Source organism: Tachysurus fulvidraco, chromosome 4 (assembly GCF_022655615.1).
Source record: "Tachysurus fulvidraco isolate hzauxx_2018 chromosome 4, HZAU_PFXX_2.0, whole genome shotgun sequence".
In the NCBI taxonomy this organism is placed as follows: Eukaryota; Metazoa; Chordata; class Actinopteri; order Siluriformes; family Bagridae; genus Tachysurus; species Tachysurus fulvidraco.
The window spans coordinates 28,583,074-28,602,886 of record NC_062521.1 but is presented as its reverse complement, the minus strand read 5'-3'; the positions used below and the strand labels follow the sequence as shown (position 1 = coordinate 28,602,886).

Below are 19,813 nucleotides of genomic sequence, written 5' to 3'. Positions count from 1 at the left end.
ATTTTCTACCGCTTATCCGAACTACCTCGGGTCACGGGGAGCCTGTGCCTATCTCGGGCGTCATCGGGCATCGAGGCAGGATACACCCTGGACGGAGTGCCAACCCATCACAGGGCACACACACACACTCTCATTCACTCACACACTACAGACAATTTTCCAGAGATGCCAATCAACCTACCATGCATGTCTTTGTACCGGGGGAGGAAACCGGAGTACCCGGAGGAAACCCCAGAGGCACGGGGAGAACATGCAAACTCCACACACACAAGTCGGAGGTGGGAATCGAACCCCCAACTCTGGAGGTGTGAGGCAAACGTGCTAACCGCTAATCCACTGTGCCCCCTTGGCTAAAACTCTTATAATCCAAAATCACCCAGTCATCCAAAGCTTTATGAGCCACACCACCAAAAACATCATGAAGAACTAACCCACATAAAACAAGATTAAGCAAGACCATTGCCAATATCATGTCAGTCTAAAACAAGATCCATGCCTGTAACATCTGATGAAGACATAACTAGCATCCATACAATTTAAAACCAAGACAATATTAAGAAAGGTTAGTACCACACCATGTGAGTCCTTGACCAAACCCCATACCAACCACTGCTAAGAGAAGACCTACATCCATGCCTTCTAAGACCTAGACAAGACCAGTCAACCTACCATGCATGTCTTTGGACCGGGGGAGGAAACCAGAGTACCCGGAGGAAACCCCCGAGGCGCACACACACAAGGTGGAGGCGGGAATCGAACCCCCGACCCTGGAGGTGTGAGGCGAACATGCTAACCACTAAGCCACTGTGTACCAAAATCTGAAAACACACAATCTTTTATTGATAGGAAAGAGAATTTGAAAGCTGGCAAAATTCTGTTCTCTGTCTTTTATCGATTTGTTTTCCACTTCTTTTCAGAGTCACAGCTTCGCCAGCAAGAAATAAGAGTTGTTTTTAAGAATGTTTGAAATTTAATCAATTCTTCGATTAGGGTATAGGGATTTTGAACAAGTGTGATTTTGCTCAATCCCTGGATCGATGCTCAAGTGCTCGGCATGGATCGGTCCGGATCGGTCCATTTTATTTCCTCTTCGGTCTAGATGATGTCATTGTCATTATGATTCTTGAGTTTGTTTGAAAGTTACATTAATAAGCTAACCTAAGCTAGTTAGCTAGTATTTACTGTAGCTACCTACATAGCATACTGTAGGTTATATCGCTAACATATATTGCACTGAATAATACAAACAAAGATTTATGCATACAAGTTATAATAAAAGCTTAGCACTTCTGTCATATGATCAAGCTTCTGATTGGATGATCATTTTTAACATAAGCTCCGCCCTTTCAAATCAGCAGTTTAAGTTGATTGTCTAAGCATTACCTGGATTATTTCTTTCTTTATTAGTATCGGATATTTATCAGAACTAAAACAGTATCTTTATGATCCAGAAAGTTATTAAAAGCTTCACAGCACATGTGTATAAACATTCACTTTTAACCGGTAGAATAAAACCGAGTCGACGCTGAGCCCTAATGTTGTTAGTGTTAGTTTATTAAGCACTGTTGTATCGTAAACTGTCTCTCGTTTACTCACAGTGTCTTCTTCTTCATCCACTCATCGATTTTTCTTTTTTAACAGCCTTCACATTTTAATACGGATCACACGGGATACATCGGGGAGGTTTATAACAACCAAATCATTAACACGTCTGACCGATTTTTCAGACTGAAAATGTTCATCTAGGACAGACATGTTTGTACATCAGTCTATAAAATAAATCAGAGTGAGTGGATTATTATTGAAATAAACTCCACTCAATAGGCTGTGCCTTGCTTAGGGGCCCATTTTTGGTACACTGGTGGTCCTTGTATTTCTTACAAGCTTCCCATCAGCAAACACTGAGCTGTGACTTCTGACACAACTGATTAGCTAGTAATAATTCCCTGATTAGCTGAATTTCTTCTTGAACATTCGTACCCCTGTGGCGTCCTGGTGAAACGGCGTCTAATTCTCCTTTGACTGGTGTGTGATGGTTTCTTTGTTATCTGAGGATTGATGAGCCAAGTTGAACATCAGAGACACGTGGGTTTAATGTTGGTGCTGTTTTCCCAAGGGAAGTGCTTGACCTCTGAACCTAAAACCCTTCTCAATGACTAGAAAAAGAAAATGGCTTTCTAGATAATAAATGATAAATAAATAAACAAACAAACAAACAAATAAATAAATAAATAGATAGATAAACAAACAAAATAAATAAAGTATAATAATAATAATAATAATAATAATAATAATACATATTTTGTGAAAAAATATTGTGATGGTAACTTTTTCAGTCAAGTTTTTATACTGGTTTCTTTCCACAACATTAAATGTAACTATTAAATAAATAAATAAATAAATAAATAAATAAATAAATAAATAAATAAATAAATAAATAATGTGAGCAAATCTCACTTACATGCACAGAATCATCAGAACTAAATGCAACTCACTTCTTTATCTTTTATTATGTCACATTAGCAGCTCCAGTGTGTCAGTTGTTTGAAAAACCTGTCAGGCTGCAGCTTGTCCATGTGTGTGTGTGTGTGTGTGTGTGTGTGTGTGTGTGTGTGTGTGTGTGTGTGTGTGTGTGTGTGTGTGTGTGTTTGTGTCTTGTCTTTGACTCTAATTGGATGTGTGTATTGTTTTGAAAGTGTATTATTAGTGTCGACAGCAGCTGAAGCTCCATGTCCACACACACACACACACACACACACACACACACACACACACACACACACACACACACACACACACACACACACACACACTTTCTGCCAGTCGACGCCTCCTTAAATAGAGCCATGAAGTGCAGCCAATAACACATACACTCTCAACACTAAACACTGTGTGTGTGTGTGTGTGTGTGTGTGTGTGTGTGTGTGTGTGTGTGTGTGTGTGTGTGTGTGTGTGTTACAAATGCAATGAGAGTAGACAAGAATTAAACCGGACCGAATTTTAGACAGAGAATCACAGCTTTATATTAATGCATTTTTCCTAATTCAAAGGGTTATCGTTTCTATAGTAACAGGACATGGTAATGTTTGATGGAAGGAGTCTCCAGTGTCAGCGCATTTTAACTCTCAGTGGTGAAGCTGAACTTTTCCAGTATCTTCAGGACAGAGGAGTTTATGCTTCAGTGTAGTCTCTCAGTGACATGACCAGCTGTGTTGTGTTGATTAACGACACCAGGAACACGCACTAGTCCATTGATTCCATTCCCTAGAACAGAACACTGTGGTAGTGTTTCATTCCTGGAGTGTAATTCTAGCACATTCCTCAGATTAAATCTGGTTACAAATATGGACCAACACACAATCATTTATTATCTTGAAACTCTTTCTCTCTGGATTTTGACCGACTCCTACACGTCTTGTGTTACAGCTGCTCTCTTGTTGTCGATGAGATAAACACCGGCCCCTGTGTCGAGGCTCGGAAGCTTGGCTCGGCACAGAAAAAACTCGTCTTATCTCACATGGAAAGAAATGCTGATAATAAAGTGTTCTTCCATATTGTTGTGGCCTTCTTGTCGTGGTTGCACGCTTGTGTCCATCAAGCTATGAATCTGCTTGGGTTCTACGCAGGCCAATGCGATCCAATCCAGCCTGTCACCAAGGCAACATCAGCATCAGGCTTTCTGACATACTGTATAGCATGCACGTACACAGGAATATAAACTCTTACGGTGCTTGTGTTGTGCCACTTGTACGATTCTTATCCTTTTAGTTAGAGTTTATTCAGTTTATTCCATTAATTTGCTGCTGCACTGTTAACTCTTTTCTCCCGTAGACCAAAAATGTTGTTTTCTCCAGTTTGTATTGTGTCCATGTTGGTGACTGAACATCATCCTCACTCCACAGTGGTGTCAATATGAAGCTCATATGAGAGTCGACACTCGGGACTTTAAGAATTTTATAGTTTCATCACTATTTCTCTTTTTCTCTACAATACTAGAGGTGATATTTCTATAGAAAAAAAGAATCTGTGTTTTCTTCCACACAGATTGTTTGTATCTTCAGAGTAAATGTTGATATCAAACCCATTTCTGCTCTCTGAGATGCTCCGAGTGTTTGTTCATCTACTGTAAAAAGCAGCTCAGGTTTATATTCAACACTAAAATTGATAGAGGACTGTGTCAGTGTCCTGACACAAGCGTTAAAGGGTTAAAACTAACTAATAAAAACCTTCTTAACCAATCAGACGCAAGAATCATACAGGGCTGCGATGTAAAGATCTTTCTGATCTTTATAATATATCGTTACAGACTTGACAGTGATGCCGCACCTGACAATTCAGAGACGCTGACAGGGATCGAAAATGACTCTTCAATTATCACTAGAGTGCATCAGGGAGATGAAGGACAGATGTGTGTGTGTGTGTGTGTGTGTGTGTAATGTGTCTGTCTGTGTTTTCCCCTTGTTTCTGTCTGCCGTCTCTCCCTGATGTTAATTGTTGACCCCGCCCACCTATCTGTTACCATGGACACTAATTACATTCATTCTCTTCCCCAGGTGTTTTGTCTTAGTCCTTGTCTGTCTCTGTTTTGTGATTGGTTCTCGTTCACCATATATACTCTGTCTGTTCACTTCAATGTGGTTGGTCGTTTTTGGTGTTGGTGTGTGCACGTCCATGTTCCCGTTTCCTGTTTGTTCCGCGTTGCCTGCCTGTTTGTTTGTGTTTTGTTTATTAAAACTGTAAACTGCATTTGGATCCTCACTCGCCTTTGTCTCGCCGTGTCACTCGTGACAGAACGACCAACCACCAATGGATCCAGCAGAACTCCTGTTTTGCCTACGTCAGGAGGACGCCCCAGTTGAGGAGTACACGGAGGTATTCTTGGACCTGTGCAGCGAGGTCAACTTTGATGAGAAGGCGCTCAAAGATATTTTTAAGCACGGACTAAGGGAGATCCTGCGGTATTTGATGCCGTCTACCAGAGAAATAAAGACATTCTCGGAGTTCGTCAACTTGGCGTTGCTCCTGGATGGGTCCACGCTGAGCGTGAGCACCGTAGAGACGGAAGCCGGCCGTAAGTATTTTTTTGGGGGGGGCAGCAAGCATCGGGATCCGTGGGCCACAGAGTGGAATCAGCCACGGACGCCCGAATGCTCCACAGTGCCTCCGCCCAGACCAGTCCCGTGCACATCCGTGATTGAGCCAGTTCCCATGGCTACCGTACCGGCGAGCTCGGCTGAGGTCCGTGCTAACCGGCTGGTCTCCAAACTGGCGGATACCCCGATGAGGTCGGCTCGGGCGGCCGGCATCCCTAAGCCGCCAGCTGGACCAGCCGGGTTGCCGGAACCAGCCGGGTCGCCAGAACCGACCGGGTCGATGGAACCTGCCGAACCGACCGGGTCGACGGAACCTGCCGAACCGACCGGGTCGACGGAACTGACCGGGTCGACGGAACCTGCCGGGTCGATGGAACCTGCCGAACCGACCGGGTCGACGGAACCGACCGGGTCGATGGAACCTGCCGAACCGACCGGGTCGACAGAACTGACCGGGTCGATGGAACCTGCCGAACCGACCGGGTCGACGGAACCGACCGGGTCGATGGAACCTGCCGAACCGACCGGGTCGACAGAACTGACCGGGTCGATGGAACCTGCCGAACCGACCGGGTCGACGGAACCAGCCGGGTCGCCGGAACCGAGCGGGTCGATGGAACCTGCCGAACCTGCCGAGCCGACCGGGTCGACGGAACCGACCGGGTCGACGGAACCTGCTGAACCGACCGGGTCGACGGATCCTGCATGGTCGACGGAACCTGCAGGGTCGACAGAACCTGCCGAACCGACCGGGTCGACAGAACTGACCGGGTCGATGGAACCTGCCGAACCGACCGGGTCGACGGAACCAGCCGGGTCGCCGGAACCGACCGGGTCGATGGAACCTGCCGAACCTGCCGAGCTGACCGGGTCGACGGAACCGACCGGGTCGACGGAACCTGCTGAACCGACCGGGTCGACGGAACCTGCAGGGTCGACAGAACCTGCCGAACCGACCGGGTCGACGGAACCTGCAGGGTCGGCGGAACCTGCCGAACCGAACAGGTCGACGGAACCTGCCGAACCGACCGGGTCGACGGAACCGGCCGAGCTGACGGAACCAGCCGAATCGGCCGGGTCGACCGAAATGACTGAGTCAGAGGACGCGGTCGACGTCATGACACCCAAACTACCTGAACTCTCTGCCTGGCCTGAACATGTTTCTGTTTTCCTGTGTTTTGCTTCGCTGGACTTGCCAGCCCTTCTACCTCCTGTCCCTGTTCAGAGGCCCAAAGCACCACCCTGGCTGCCAACTCCGTTCCTGTCTCTGGCTCCGCCTCCAGAACCACCCTGGTCCCCGGTCCTGCTCTGGTCTCTGGCTCAGCCTCCAGCACCACCCTGGTCTCCGGTCCTGCTCTGGTCTCTGGCTCCGCCTCCAGCACCGCCCTGGTCGTGGGTCCTGCTCTGGTCTCTGGCTCCGCCTCCAGCACCACCCTGGTCTCTGGTCCTGCTCTGGCCTCCGGCTCCGCCTCCAGCACCACCCTGGTCCCCGGTCCTGCTCTGGTCTCTGGCTCCGCCTCCAGCACCACCCTGGTCTCCGATCCTGCTCTGGTCTCTGGCTCTGCCTCCGGCACCACCCTGGCCTCCTGTTCTCCCGGCGCCGCCCTGGCCTCCGGCTCTGCCGGCGCCGCCCTGGCCTCCGGCTCGGCTGGCGCCACCCCGGCCTCCTGCTCGGCGGGCGCCACCACTACACAAACCCGACCCGCCCTCCCACCCTGGTTGCGCCTTCGCTCCACCCGCCTGAACTGGGTTTTGTGGACTTGGGAGCGTCTGGAAGCCGCTCGTAGGGGGGGGGCTCTGTAATGTGTCTGTCTGTGTTTTCCCCTTGTTTCTGTCTGCCGTCTCTCCCTGATGTTAATTGTTGACCCCGCCCACCTATCTGTTACCATGGACACTAATTACATTCATTCTCTTCCCCAGGTGTTTTGTCTTAGTCCTTGTCTGTCTCTGTTTTGTGATTGGTTCTCGTTCACCATATATACTCTGTCTGTTCACTTCAATGTGGTTGGTCGTTTTTGGTGTTGGTGTGTGCACGTCCATGTTCCCGTTTCCTGTTTGTTCCGCGTTGCCTGCCTGTTTGTTTGTGTTTTGTTTATTAAAACTGTAAACTGCATTTGGATCCTCACTCGCCTTTGTCTCGCCGTGTCACTCGTGACAGTGTGTGTGTGTGTGTGTGTGTGTGTGTGTGTGTGTCTGTGTGTGTGGGGGGACCCGTGCTTGTCTGAGCTGTCATCCTGATTCATTTACATTTACAGCATTTTGGCTCTTTAATTAGCATCTATACTAAACATCGCACAAACATCATCCATGTACTAACTTCAAATGACAACTACTAGTATTGAAGATTTTATTAAAACAGAACGACTAGATACAGAGACTCGGTGCGTGACTACGTACTAAAAAACACTAAGCCACGTGTTAGAAGATTAATGATTTAAACAGATCAGGGATCCGCTACTTTGATCACAGCTCATGGCTCCTGATTCCTGTACATCCTTAACGGTTTTTACACACTATGTGAAACAAACAGAAAAACAAAAACATCCTCTCGATGAAAGAAACAGGATCTGAAGAGAACGACTCCAGCAGAAAAGTATGTCAGAGTGATGAGAAGGTGTACAGGTGTCCCTATTAATGTGGCTGATGTGTATTTTCACTTTCTGGAGATTCTCTATTTTATTTCATTTTATTTTGCAGAGCTAAATATCAGACCGCACGATCGGAAGGATGTCATAATGCCCTCTCTGAATGCGTCCTGACTCACGGTTTATCTTTTAGAGCTCCATCAGTTTTATAGACGTGTGACATTTGAATGAGTTTAAGATAACATCTTGTCTAAGACTTTGGCTTATTAATGCATTTCTTACTGTTAACACTGTGTGTGTGTGTGTGTGTGTGTGTGTGTGTGTGTGTGTGTGTGTGTGTGTGTGTGTGTGTGTGTGTGTGTGAGTGATATTGGGGTCCCTGGCTGTGTTATGCTTTTGTATGGTGTTGAAGGAAGGAGGGATGTGATGTGCATGCTGTTTCCTACACACACACACACACACACACACACACACACACACACACACACACACACACACACACACACACACATACAGACAATGTGACCAAGGACTTATTCAGTCACTGTAGCTCTTTTGGGAGATCAGCACAAACACAATCACTGCACATTGTATTTTCTCATGAGATCTTTTGAATGTAAAATAATAACGCAGTAAAAACAATCCAGGTTCTACAGCGCTGTTAATATGCTATATATGTACATATGTTAATATGTTAATACGCTCTTATGTTTATATATAGAGCAGGAAGTGTTAAAGTTTGTGGTTAACCTTATTTAGGTAGTACTTTAACAGCGGATACAGGATAACGCGTCAGCTTGGGTTCGTCTCTGTTGTTTTTTTTTTAGATTTGTTAAGTTGATCCTAAGGGATCAGCAGATCTTCATGAACTTCCACTCTCACATCTTTGTCTATTTTTTCCATCTCATTTCACGACGTGTTCGTCCTTGTCCTCGTGAAGGCTGAGGGGATGTTAATTGGTAAGGGATTTGCTCCATTGTTTAAAAAAAATAATAAAGTCGTACACATTTTCACTCACGGAATATCGTGACACTTTATATTGTGATGTGCTGAAATGAAGCCCAAGGCCAAACAGGACACTTTTTTGTTCACACCCTGAACGCTCGTGTTAAATCTGAGAGTTTTAACACAGCAGGTCCTGAAAAGTCAGAAGATAAAATATACAATACAAATAATACTAAATATCCAAATGAAGACTATTACCTCAGTGCTTGAAGCATCAATGCTTGTTTTTATATATAACAGTAAATTGTTTAGAATCTAAACAGCATTCTGATGTTAACTGACCCATACAGAAGCCCCGCCCCTTTCCTATATTTCACAATTCTGTGATATTAAGAGAAACCTGCATTCATTCATTCATTTTCTACCACTTATCCGAACTTCTCGGGTCACAGGGAGCCTGTGCCTATCTCAGGCGGCATCGGGCATTGAGGCAGGATATACCCTGGACGGAGTGCCAACCCATCACAGGGCACACACACACACACTCTCATTCACTCACACACTCACACACTACAGACAATTTTCCAGAGATGCCAATCAACCTACCATGCATGTCTTTGGACCGGGGGAGGAAACCGGAGTACCCGGAAGAAACCCCCGAGGCACGTGGAGAACATGCAAACTCCACACACACAAGGCGGAGGTGGGAATCGAACCCCCAACCCTGGAGGTGTGAAGCAAACGTGCTAACCACTAAGCCACCGTGCCCCCCCCCCCCCCCTGCAATTTTTTTTAAATGTCCATTCACATGTAAAACACGAGTACAGCTCTCACTGAACCAGATTAAGTAGATTGCTGTTAAATAAAAACGTGGAAAACGAAAAGGGTCAAAAAGTGGGCTTATTATGGAAACATTATGGGAAATAATTCTGCATTCTAAAAACAAACAATGAGGTAAATAGAACCTCTATAAAGGTTTCTTTGATAGTCCCTATTGGGAACTCTTAAAGGTTCTACATAGAACCCTGAGAGCTGCCGAGTGCAATTCCTTAAGGAACCCTTGAAGAAACTTGGTTATTGTATATAACTCAATGCTCAACCATCAGTCAATATTATATATTTTAATACCTAGAACCTGCCAGACTTTTACAATCTGGCTACTTGGAATGAGGTTTTCCAGGAGTTTCATGCATTGTTAAGGATCCTTATCATCTTCTTTGAATGACTGAAAGTTGTAGAAAGTCATGTCTGGGTGTGTGATATAACCGTCTAGCGTGTGCACTTCTCTCTGTACTTGGAGTCTGTGTAGGATGATATGATGTAGGTGGCTCACTTCACCCAAGCACAGTTTTGCATTGCTGGGTTGTCATGGCAATGTTAGCAACCGAGGACACGTGTTCTGTGGAGAGGTGAGAAATGAGACGCTCAGGAAATCTTTAGCTGAAGTAAATAAACACTTACCTGGAGCAGCGTGAGTATAAAAATCGCAGAATTCATCCGATTTAGTAATGTCTTGATTTTCTACACGAAGAGACGCCACACTCACATAGTCAGAAATGTTAAATCTAGGTGATGAAATGAGCACAAATGCATAATTACTCTGTAGAGTCTTGGAGATCGTCCCGATCCCCGTGTGTCCGAGATGGGTGAAGTTCTATACTTTCATGGCGACGGAAAGAACAGAAACAGGTTTTTGTTCGTTTTTCTTGCCGTAGTCATTTCTGTAGGTCAGCAAGCATTCTAAGCCTGTTGTACATTTTTACACTGTAGGGAAAAAAAGCGTCTATTTGAAACAAAAATTCCTTATTCGACATCAAGCTAGATAACTGACTAATATGAAATATTCGATTAAATTTGATTTGTAAAGTTTTCACAATTCTTGAATCTGATTGGTTAAAGAATCTCGACGCTCCAATCGCATTGCTTCTACGGTAACAATGTATAAAGTAGTTATTTTTATTGTTCTATTTTTAATTTCTATTTGGTGTTTATTCATCTTTGTCTTCTGTCTGGTCATGTGACCTGCTCTAACGGCCCCACTCTCGTCTGCGACTCGTCTTTTCTTCTCCTCCTGAGAGCTAACCATTAGATAATTATGAACCCTGACCTTGCTGTGCGTCTGAGAGTGCGTGCGTGTGTGTGTGTGTGTGTGTGTGTGTGTGTGTGTGTGTGTGTGTGTGTGTGTGTGTGTGACAGATGGAGGGTGGGATGGGGGAGAGGGATAGAAGGACAGATGGATGGGGTGAGAGAGAGAGAGAGAGAGAGAGAGAGAGAGAGAGAGAGAGAGAGAGAGAGACGGGTGTTGCTTTGTTCAGTGTTGTTTACAGTATCAGTCGGACTGAGGGGTCGAAGCTTCTTAACTCCAGCTGAGCCCCTGATTTATAGAAATGCATCACTCCTGATTCTACTCACTGTTTGCTTGGTGATTTTAGAAAGCGTCAGTAAATAATTGATGTGTTTAATCATTTATTTATTTCTTCTCTTCATTCAGTGATTTATGTTGATGTTAGGTGATGGTGAAGTGAAGTGGGAAATCAAGCCCTGAAGTAGCTCTCACGCTGTTAATACATGCACATGGATAAATGATACGAGCTGAATGGAGTTTTTATGTGGCTCAGAGGAACAATGTCACTCTTTTAGTGCGAATTATAATCAGTTATATTTACAGACTTACATTTATGTTTTTTTAATGGGAAAAAACGTGTGAATTCTTTATTGGTGGTGAAGTATCAACAACAATTCAACAAAGAAAGGATCTTGTGTGTGTGTGTGTGTGTGTGTGCGTGTGTGTGTGTGTGTGTGTGTGTGTGTTCAGAAGTTACTTTGGAACTTAAGCACATTTAATTAAATACAGAATAAAGTCATGCTGAAATTTAGGATTTTAGGAAAAAAACTAAATAAAAAAAAATTACTCAAATAAGTTTTAATCTTACTCCGTCCAGGGTGTATCCTGCCTTGATGCCCGATGATGCCTGAGATAGGCACAGGCTCCCCGTGACCCAAGGTAGTTCGGATAAAGCGGTAGAAAATGAGTGAGATGAGAGTGAGAGTTTTAATCTTTTGAACATAATCAAATCTATGTTGTGTTTCCTTTTCTAAGAATGTTCTTAAGTCATAGCATCCCGTCAGGGGCTAAATAATGCTAATGCTAAGCGACAGTCAAGCCAGAAACGACAGAAAATCTGCGAATGAATACTAGAGAAATTAAAAGTGTACAAATCTCTCAATATCTACTGAACACTTACAAATGTGTTGTAAAGTTGTTTAGCTGGTTAAATGTGTCCGTGTGGTGTTAGCGAGCTAGCTAGGCTCTGGAGGAGTTTGTGCTTTTTCGCTAAGTTTTTTTTTTCTTGAAGGAAAGGAAAGAAAAGAAAGAAAGAAAGAAAGAAAGAAAGAATAATAGAAAGAAAGAAAGAAAGAAAGAAAGAAAGAAAGAAAGAAAGAAAGAAAGAAAGAAAGAAAGAAAGCTGAAACAGAGACAGGGTGTAGAGGATGGAGGGGCAGCGGAGAGTCTGAATAATTGATAAAAGCTGCAGACCCCCTTTTAGAGCCACACTTTAATAATGAATGAATAAAGAATTATTCACCGCATGGTACCGACTAACGTGTCGCCCCGATGCTACTTGGTTATTATCTGACTAAAGGATCGGGAATTTATTAACGAATCAGAGTCTGTTGTTCTTCTAATGAATTAGCAGTAAAAACGTTTACGGTTACAGCGTGACATCGCGTGACGTCGCGTGACGTCGGTGTCCGGTGTTAGCTACAGTAGCTAGGTTATATTTTCAATACAATATGTCACAAATAAAACTGAAGTTAGATAAAACGTTCTCTATGTGTTATATTTAACTAAGACATTAGGCAGCAATGTTGTGCAAAAGTAAACGCGCCCCGCCTTTGTGTCTGACTGAGAAACGCACAAAGCTTTTTAACACAAAGCCCACTCGCTAACTCACAGCGTTTTAATAAGCACCTGCCTCCTCCATGGGCCTCACCCGTCACTCACTGGGGCATTATGGGACAGCTTTAACTACTCCCACCTGCCTCCTGCCCCACTGTGGAGCTCCATACAGTCTTACAGCCTCGCAAACGGATAAAAATAACAAGAGGTCCGAATCCAGGGAGCAGCAAATCAGGCAGCACATGCTCACTGGAGCACTGGGACGCTTTGTTTCAGACACAAGGGGGAGGTGGGGGGACCTTTTTTTTTTTTTTTTTTTGAGGACATGGCTTTGATATGGAAATGGAGATGGAAATTATTATTTTTTTTTTTATTGGTAATTATGTGCTCGTACGACCCTCGACAGCAGTGTGTGTACGGCTGCACAATCAAAGCCAGACTAATGACTAAAGCACATTATTTAAGGACGATACGTACACAACTACACACACGCTTTACTTTATTTCATTTTCATTTCTAAACATTTTCCTCATCACAATCTTTATGGTTCTCATGCTGCTTAACATGGGAGAAAAAAATCTGTCAAACCAGCCATTAATCCAAACAGGCAGGAAGTTTTATTCCCAAATCCAAACAATTATTATCTTTAATCTGCATAAAGATGTCGTCATAGATGAAACTTTTGCTTTGTCGTATAGTCTTTTTGAATTATTCAGTCTTTATTCTGAATAAGTAGAAAAGAACCTCAAAGAAAGCTTGCCTTAAATTAGCATTAGCAATGTAGCTTCCGTTCGGTACATTACAAATGTCCGTGAACTAAAAGGAGAAAAAAGAGGTAGGTAGCATTTAGTAATATCACTTTAAATATAGTACAATAATAGTAATACATACTAACAGAGTGGTAACAATAACAACAATCATCATCATCCTTATCCTCACAAAAGTAGTATGATGTACATTATAGGCATAAAAAAGTTGAAATGAAGTATTTTAGTATATATGTAAAATTAAACCTCCTTCAAAGATCAAAACAGTTACTGCAGCTCACTAACGCTTTTAGTCTGTGTAACATAAATATCTCTGGCAGGAGATTTAAGTCCTCTGTGATCAGTGATGGCTGAAATCTCTATGAAGTTCTCCATGTGTGAGAAAACTTTGTTTAAAATCATCAACGCTGCTATGAAGCTGGGGGTCACGGTGGCTTAGTGGTTAGCACGTTCGCCTCACACCTCCAGGGTTGGGGTTCGATTCTCGCTCCACCTTGTGTGTGTGGAGTTTGCATGTTCTCCCTGTGCCTCGGGGGTTTCCTCCGGGTACTCCGGTTTCCTCCCCCGGTCCAAAGACATGCATGGTAGGTTGATTGGCATCGCTGGAAAATTGTCCGTAGTGTGTGAGTGTGTGTGTGTGTGTGTGTGTGTGTGTGTGTGTGTGTGTGTGTGTGTGTGAATGAGAGTGTGTGTGTGCCCTGTGATGGGTTGGCACTCCGTCCAGGGTGTATCCTGCCTCGATGCCCGATGACGCCTGAGATAGGCACAGGCTCCCCGTGACCCAAGAAGTTCGGATAAGCGGTAGAAAATGAATGAATGAATGAATGAATGAATGCTATGAAGCTCATCGAAAATCCACCAATAGGAGGAAGGCAAACTCACAGGAGAGCTAAATCCTGTTAATAGAAGGGCACGAGAGAAGTAAATATCCCCATTTACATCCTCAAGTGTCTTCATCTGTCTCTTTGTAATTTTCCAGTTAAGAGCTGTCAGTAAGTCAGATTACACAAATGTGTGCTGATTATTTGTTACGATCCCAAATTATTTCCGTCAGATGATTAAATAAATCCACCTCCAGTGTGGTGTAAATCCTGTGCCGCTCAGGTGATTGTGCCAAGTTCAACTAATTGTAAATCCGTCACTCCTTCGCTTGCCGTTCATCAGCATCAGTCACACCGATCCGAACACGTTAAACTTTAATTAAAGAATTAAAGGAGTGACTGCACAAACAGGAAGTGGCAGTCGGTAACATCAGTTTCTCACAAGTCCACCTACTCACTCGTTAGCGCACGACCGTGTCGTAATAAACGCCTGACAGATGAATTATGAACAGTCCAGAGCAGAGCCTACAAGAGAATAAAATAATCTATTAAATCATCAACATTGTATAAGACCCATATATTTATCTCATTACACCTCAGTGGTGTTAATGTCTGGACTCTAATATCTTTATCTATCTATCGATTCGTTTCCAAGCTGCAAAGTAGTTTATTTCAAATTCATGGAAGGCGTGTCAGCAGATTATAAAAATTAATTATGGTAAAGAGGTAAAGATGGATGAACTAATAAAAAATAGGACAAGACGTAATTCCTATGTTTTGATACTGATATTTTTTTTATTTGGTATTTTTAAGCTCCTTTTTATTGAAATTCATTTTTTCATTACTTAATTTTTTAAATTTACTTTACTTTACTTACTTACTTACTTTTCATTTATTTCAACATAAGTTTGTTTATGTTTATTTATTTATTTTTCATTTATTTAATTTATAAAGTTTATTTATGTTTTATGCATTTTTCTTTTATTTCATTTATTTTTCTGTATTATTAATTTTTATTTTTATTTTATGAAATCTATTTTTATATATTATTAATTTTGTATATTTTTTATTTTGTCATTTTTATATATTATTATTTTTATATATGACAATTTGATTGTACAGTATTTTAAACTATTATGCCACTGAAAAGTTCACTATAAATAATGTGTATTATTATTATTATTATTATTATTATTATTATTATTAGTAGTAGTAGTAGTAGTAGTAGTAGTAGTAGTAGTAGTAGTAGTAGTAGTAGTAGTAATGAGAATAAATTATTTGTTTTTCTTAAATTTTTGGGTTCATCTACAGGATCTGTGACGTTTTATTTTCCACTGAGCTCAACAGAAGTGACTGTAGACAAGCTGAAGAGTTCATGAACCTTTGTAAGAGGGGGTTATTGGGATGTATAATCCCTCAGGGAACTGGTGGACTCTGGTGTTCCTTGCAGCTCTTTAGCACGCCGGCTACATAAGTGAAGATGGCTGGTGTTGGAAGGTCAGGGCAGGTCAGACGGAGAGGAGGCATGAACTGGTGCTTTAACACTGGTACAGGGGATAAACTGATTACTCAGCACTCTGACACACCCCGGGGAGGAGTGCTGAGGTGTGAGGAAAAATACAGGGGGCATGTGAGGGAAACAAGGGTCACATACCAAGGCAACATACCAGAACCTAGTGACCAGAAGATGAACCCAAATCTGCCCCCAAATATTACTCCCATATTCCCCCAAAAAACAAAAAATGAAAATTGTACAATACTTTTTTTTTTACTATTTGGATAGACATCTTTAAACTGACCTAAATAAATGAATAGAATAAAAAATATGAATAATAGCCATATTTGTTCACAGAGTAAACATAAACAAACAAACAAACAAACAAACAAACAAACAAATAAATAAATAAATAATCTATATATTATACAAATCATTTTGGCAAAGCATGTTGGATAAGCTAAAGACTAGTATTACTTTTTGAAACAAAGATGTAGTGAAATAGAAATAAAAATTTTGTGCATTTTATATTTTATATATAAAGATATTACTTATCTGTCAGTTTGCTGTATTTCTGGATTCTGACTACTGACTGAAGTGGACCAATAATAAATGAGGAGCCTTTTTACAGGTACTCAGGAGTTAAAGCGTTGTTCGGCACCTACGCAGTACGTCTCGCGCTCCGCTCTCAGTGTGTGTCATCGTACTGTCGGAGTTTGAACTTGAGCTGTCTGATGTGATGTGATTATATTTTTAAATGAACGCCGAAGGTGCGGCTCTGAGTTTGCGATTCTTTCAACAATATATCGAACGGTGACGTAAATGTATCGACTGTTCAGTACAGAATGCTGCATTCTGATTGGTCAGTTCACTTTATGATAATGTGTTCGTTCTAATACCTTCATTCGTATGACATTTTTGCAAGGGGACATTTAACATTTATGGAAGGAGTCTCCAGTGTCAGCATTGAAAGATAGAAATGCTGGCAATGGAAAGGAACTAACTCGTTTCATGGATGTTCCACAACATTTCACATAGCTAGAAATGGATAAAAATGATGCTTTACCATGTATAGAAATTGTTGTATAAAGGACAATATTCACATTGACATTATTACCTGTTCAGTGTCACCTAAATGAGGATGAGGTTCACTTCTGTCTGCTTCCTCTCAAAGTTTCTTCCTCATATCATCTCAGGGAGTTTTTCCTCACACACCATCACCTCAGGCTTGATCATTAGAGAGAAATGTTAGCTTTAAGACAATGTTCTTAATACAGAAGAAAAATGGAATATTTCTTATTTTTAATAAAACAGGAAAAGAAAAAAAAACATTCCAGAGCATTTTGTTCCATCTGAAAACTTCACATCACCTACAGTAACATCGTCGTTGTTGATCATTTTCCTTCGTCGGCACGACAGGAAGTGTTTCACGTCCTCGAGCTTCCACCGGGTTCACGTCCGTCATATAACTTGCATCATAACTCACCACTGCACATGATGGTGAGATGAATGTGCTTCATAATCGCCACTGCGTCCATCTTCGTTGGCCTTCACCCATGTGTGTAATGGAGAACGAATAGTGTGGCTTGAATTCACCTCAAGCTGCAGCACCGCACACACACACACACACACACACACACACACACACACACACACACACACACACACTCAACGTGCCCTCGGGTCCACCGGATCTCCTCTCGTCAGCATTTTCAACCGGAAAGCTAATTTATACGTTTGGGGAAACATGTTGGTCCTGAGGGTGAACGAGGGAACGATGAAGTATGAGGAAGTGTAGCTCCAGTAACACACACTCAAGAGAACATGAGTTTACTCCAGAAATAAATGTTAACTCCAGGTATCAGTAATGAACAGTGATGGATTTCACTTAGACCTTTACCAGTAGGTCAAGATTCTACTCTTTATCTAAAAAAGTTGCAGTGTTTTCATCAGGTGTTAATTATTTCAGGCCAAGACACTTCATCACCACCAGCAACATGATTATGTTATATAAAGTAATGACAAATCCTGCACCAGATGGAGCTTTTTTAATCCCTGATGGCTTTTAGTAAAAACTGGTCCATTTATAGATGTAGGGGTAAGTGAGTGAGATTTTTAATGAAATAAAAAATAAATTACATAATTATTTGATATATTTTTGTTTTTTTAATGATGATGATGAAGAACATGGATCATAATGGACTGTACTATAAAGGTTTACAAACAAACTGCCACCAAAACAAAAAGAAATAATAAAAAAAAATGATGAAACTCTCTCTCTCTCTCTGTCTATATATATATATATATATATATATATATATATATATATATATATAATATATATCTATATATATATATATATATATATATATCATGATAACATAATACTGATTATTACCTTGATTGTTTATTTATTTATTTATTTATTTATTTGTTTGTTTGTTTGTTTGTTTGTTTGTTTTACTATGACAAAGATTTAACCGAACAGTGTAAATATAATAAATATTCTAAATCTAATAGAATTTTAAGTTCCTGGTTCCAGGTTCTTTATTTGTCATATACATATTACACACGTGTGATGTAGAGAAGTGAAATGTTTGTTTTCATCTCACAGAGAAACACCAAATAAAAAATAATATATGGTATAAAAATCTAACAAAAATAAATGCAAAAGAAAAACAGAGAATCAGATGATAATGTCATCTATATCATTTAAATCAAATATAATTTGGGGGCATATAAAACCTTTTAAAAACAACCTTAATTCTGAGAGATTTTCTGTTGCTGAAGACTATCAGATGTCAATCAGATCACTGTGTCTATCAGATCTCCATCTAAATTTCCCACACATTAGCAGGCAGGATGTGGGAAAATAATGATGGTGGGAAGTTGGACTCAAAGCACAAATATTGGTAGAAACAGTGAAATCTACAGCTGCACTTCTGCACACTTCATACTGAAGGAATGCTGAACTGATTATATTAGTGTAATAACCTGAGCCAGTGTGGGGTCATGTATCAGCACATGCTGCCTGGGATTCACCCGCCGCATGGACGCCGCTCGGACCCACCTACGGACCTCCCGTTTAAAGAAAATAAATGCTCCTTTTCTGAAAAAAAGTGTCTGTTTAATCAGCAGTAACTGTTTTATTTTGGCTGTTGTAATAAGAGTTCTCACTGCGAGGACTGCAGCTCTTCTAATCAGGATGCGGCGTCTCGTCTTCGGAGTGTTATTTTCAGCGCTAGCAGCTCCTCTGGAATTGTACCGTGCCACCGAAGAAGCGTGATATATGTTTGCTAACATCTGGAATACTGCCTTCTATACATAAGGTAGTGGAAAGGTGTACGTAGCAGATGGTAATGAGGACACAGTGCAGATGTGATTTTATAAACATTGATTGAAATTAAATACGCATGGTCATGCTTCATCATGAATGGATGAGCTAAAGACTAAAGAGGCATGAATATTAGCTTGCTTTACCATGGTTGGTTTTGGCTTCAGGGCAAAAGTTGATGTGCTTCATTCATACAGACTTAAGAGTGAATCAGAGTCTTTGAATCTGACTGTTTTTGTTGTAAGAAGCAGATTTTTCCTCCTAACCCTAAGATGATTGACAACATCCGCTCTAGCGATGTACTGTAATCTGGACACGGGTGCATGCCGATATCGGCCAGTTGCCAGAGTATCGTTTGGTTGAGACGGCGTCACGGTTTACGAGCCCCCGTAAATCTCACCCGCAGAGGGACAACAGCATGTAATTTGCGGTGTGTGCTGTTTGCATGCAGGCATGTTACAGTATGGCTGTAAATCTTTCAGCAGGGAAGTCTGGATTGGTCACAGTGCCATTTAGTATCCCACTGCAAGACAGCGAACTGGAATAAACTGGCTCAGGGTGAAGAGAAGAGCTCTGCTGCCACACAGAATGGCAAATTGAATCGCATATTCACCATCTTCATGGTCCTACTGTATAGTGACCTGAAAAAGTTCTTCAGGATAGATCTGGCTCCTTTGTCCACTAGTGAGGATTATATTTGTAAAGACACGTCATCATGGGTTTACTGCACTCTGCTCTGGACAGACATGCTTTAGATATTGATCTGCTGTGAAGATTTTAAGAGAGAAACAACCTGAAAATGATAATGAAGCTGAATGAATGAATGAATGAATGAATGAATGAATGAAGCTGAAAGTTAAATACAAGCCACT

General features: G+C 41.9%; 1 protein-coding gene across 4 annotated transcripts in view; it reads left to right on the top strand.

Annotated features, from left to right (window-relative positions):
- Positions 1–19,813, top strand: part of gpm6ab (glycoprotein M6Ab) — a 58,516-nt gene that overhangs the window by 22,175 nt on the left and 16,528 nt on the right. The gene's annotated exons all lie outside the window — the stretch shown is intronic.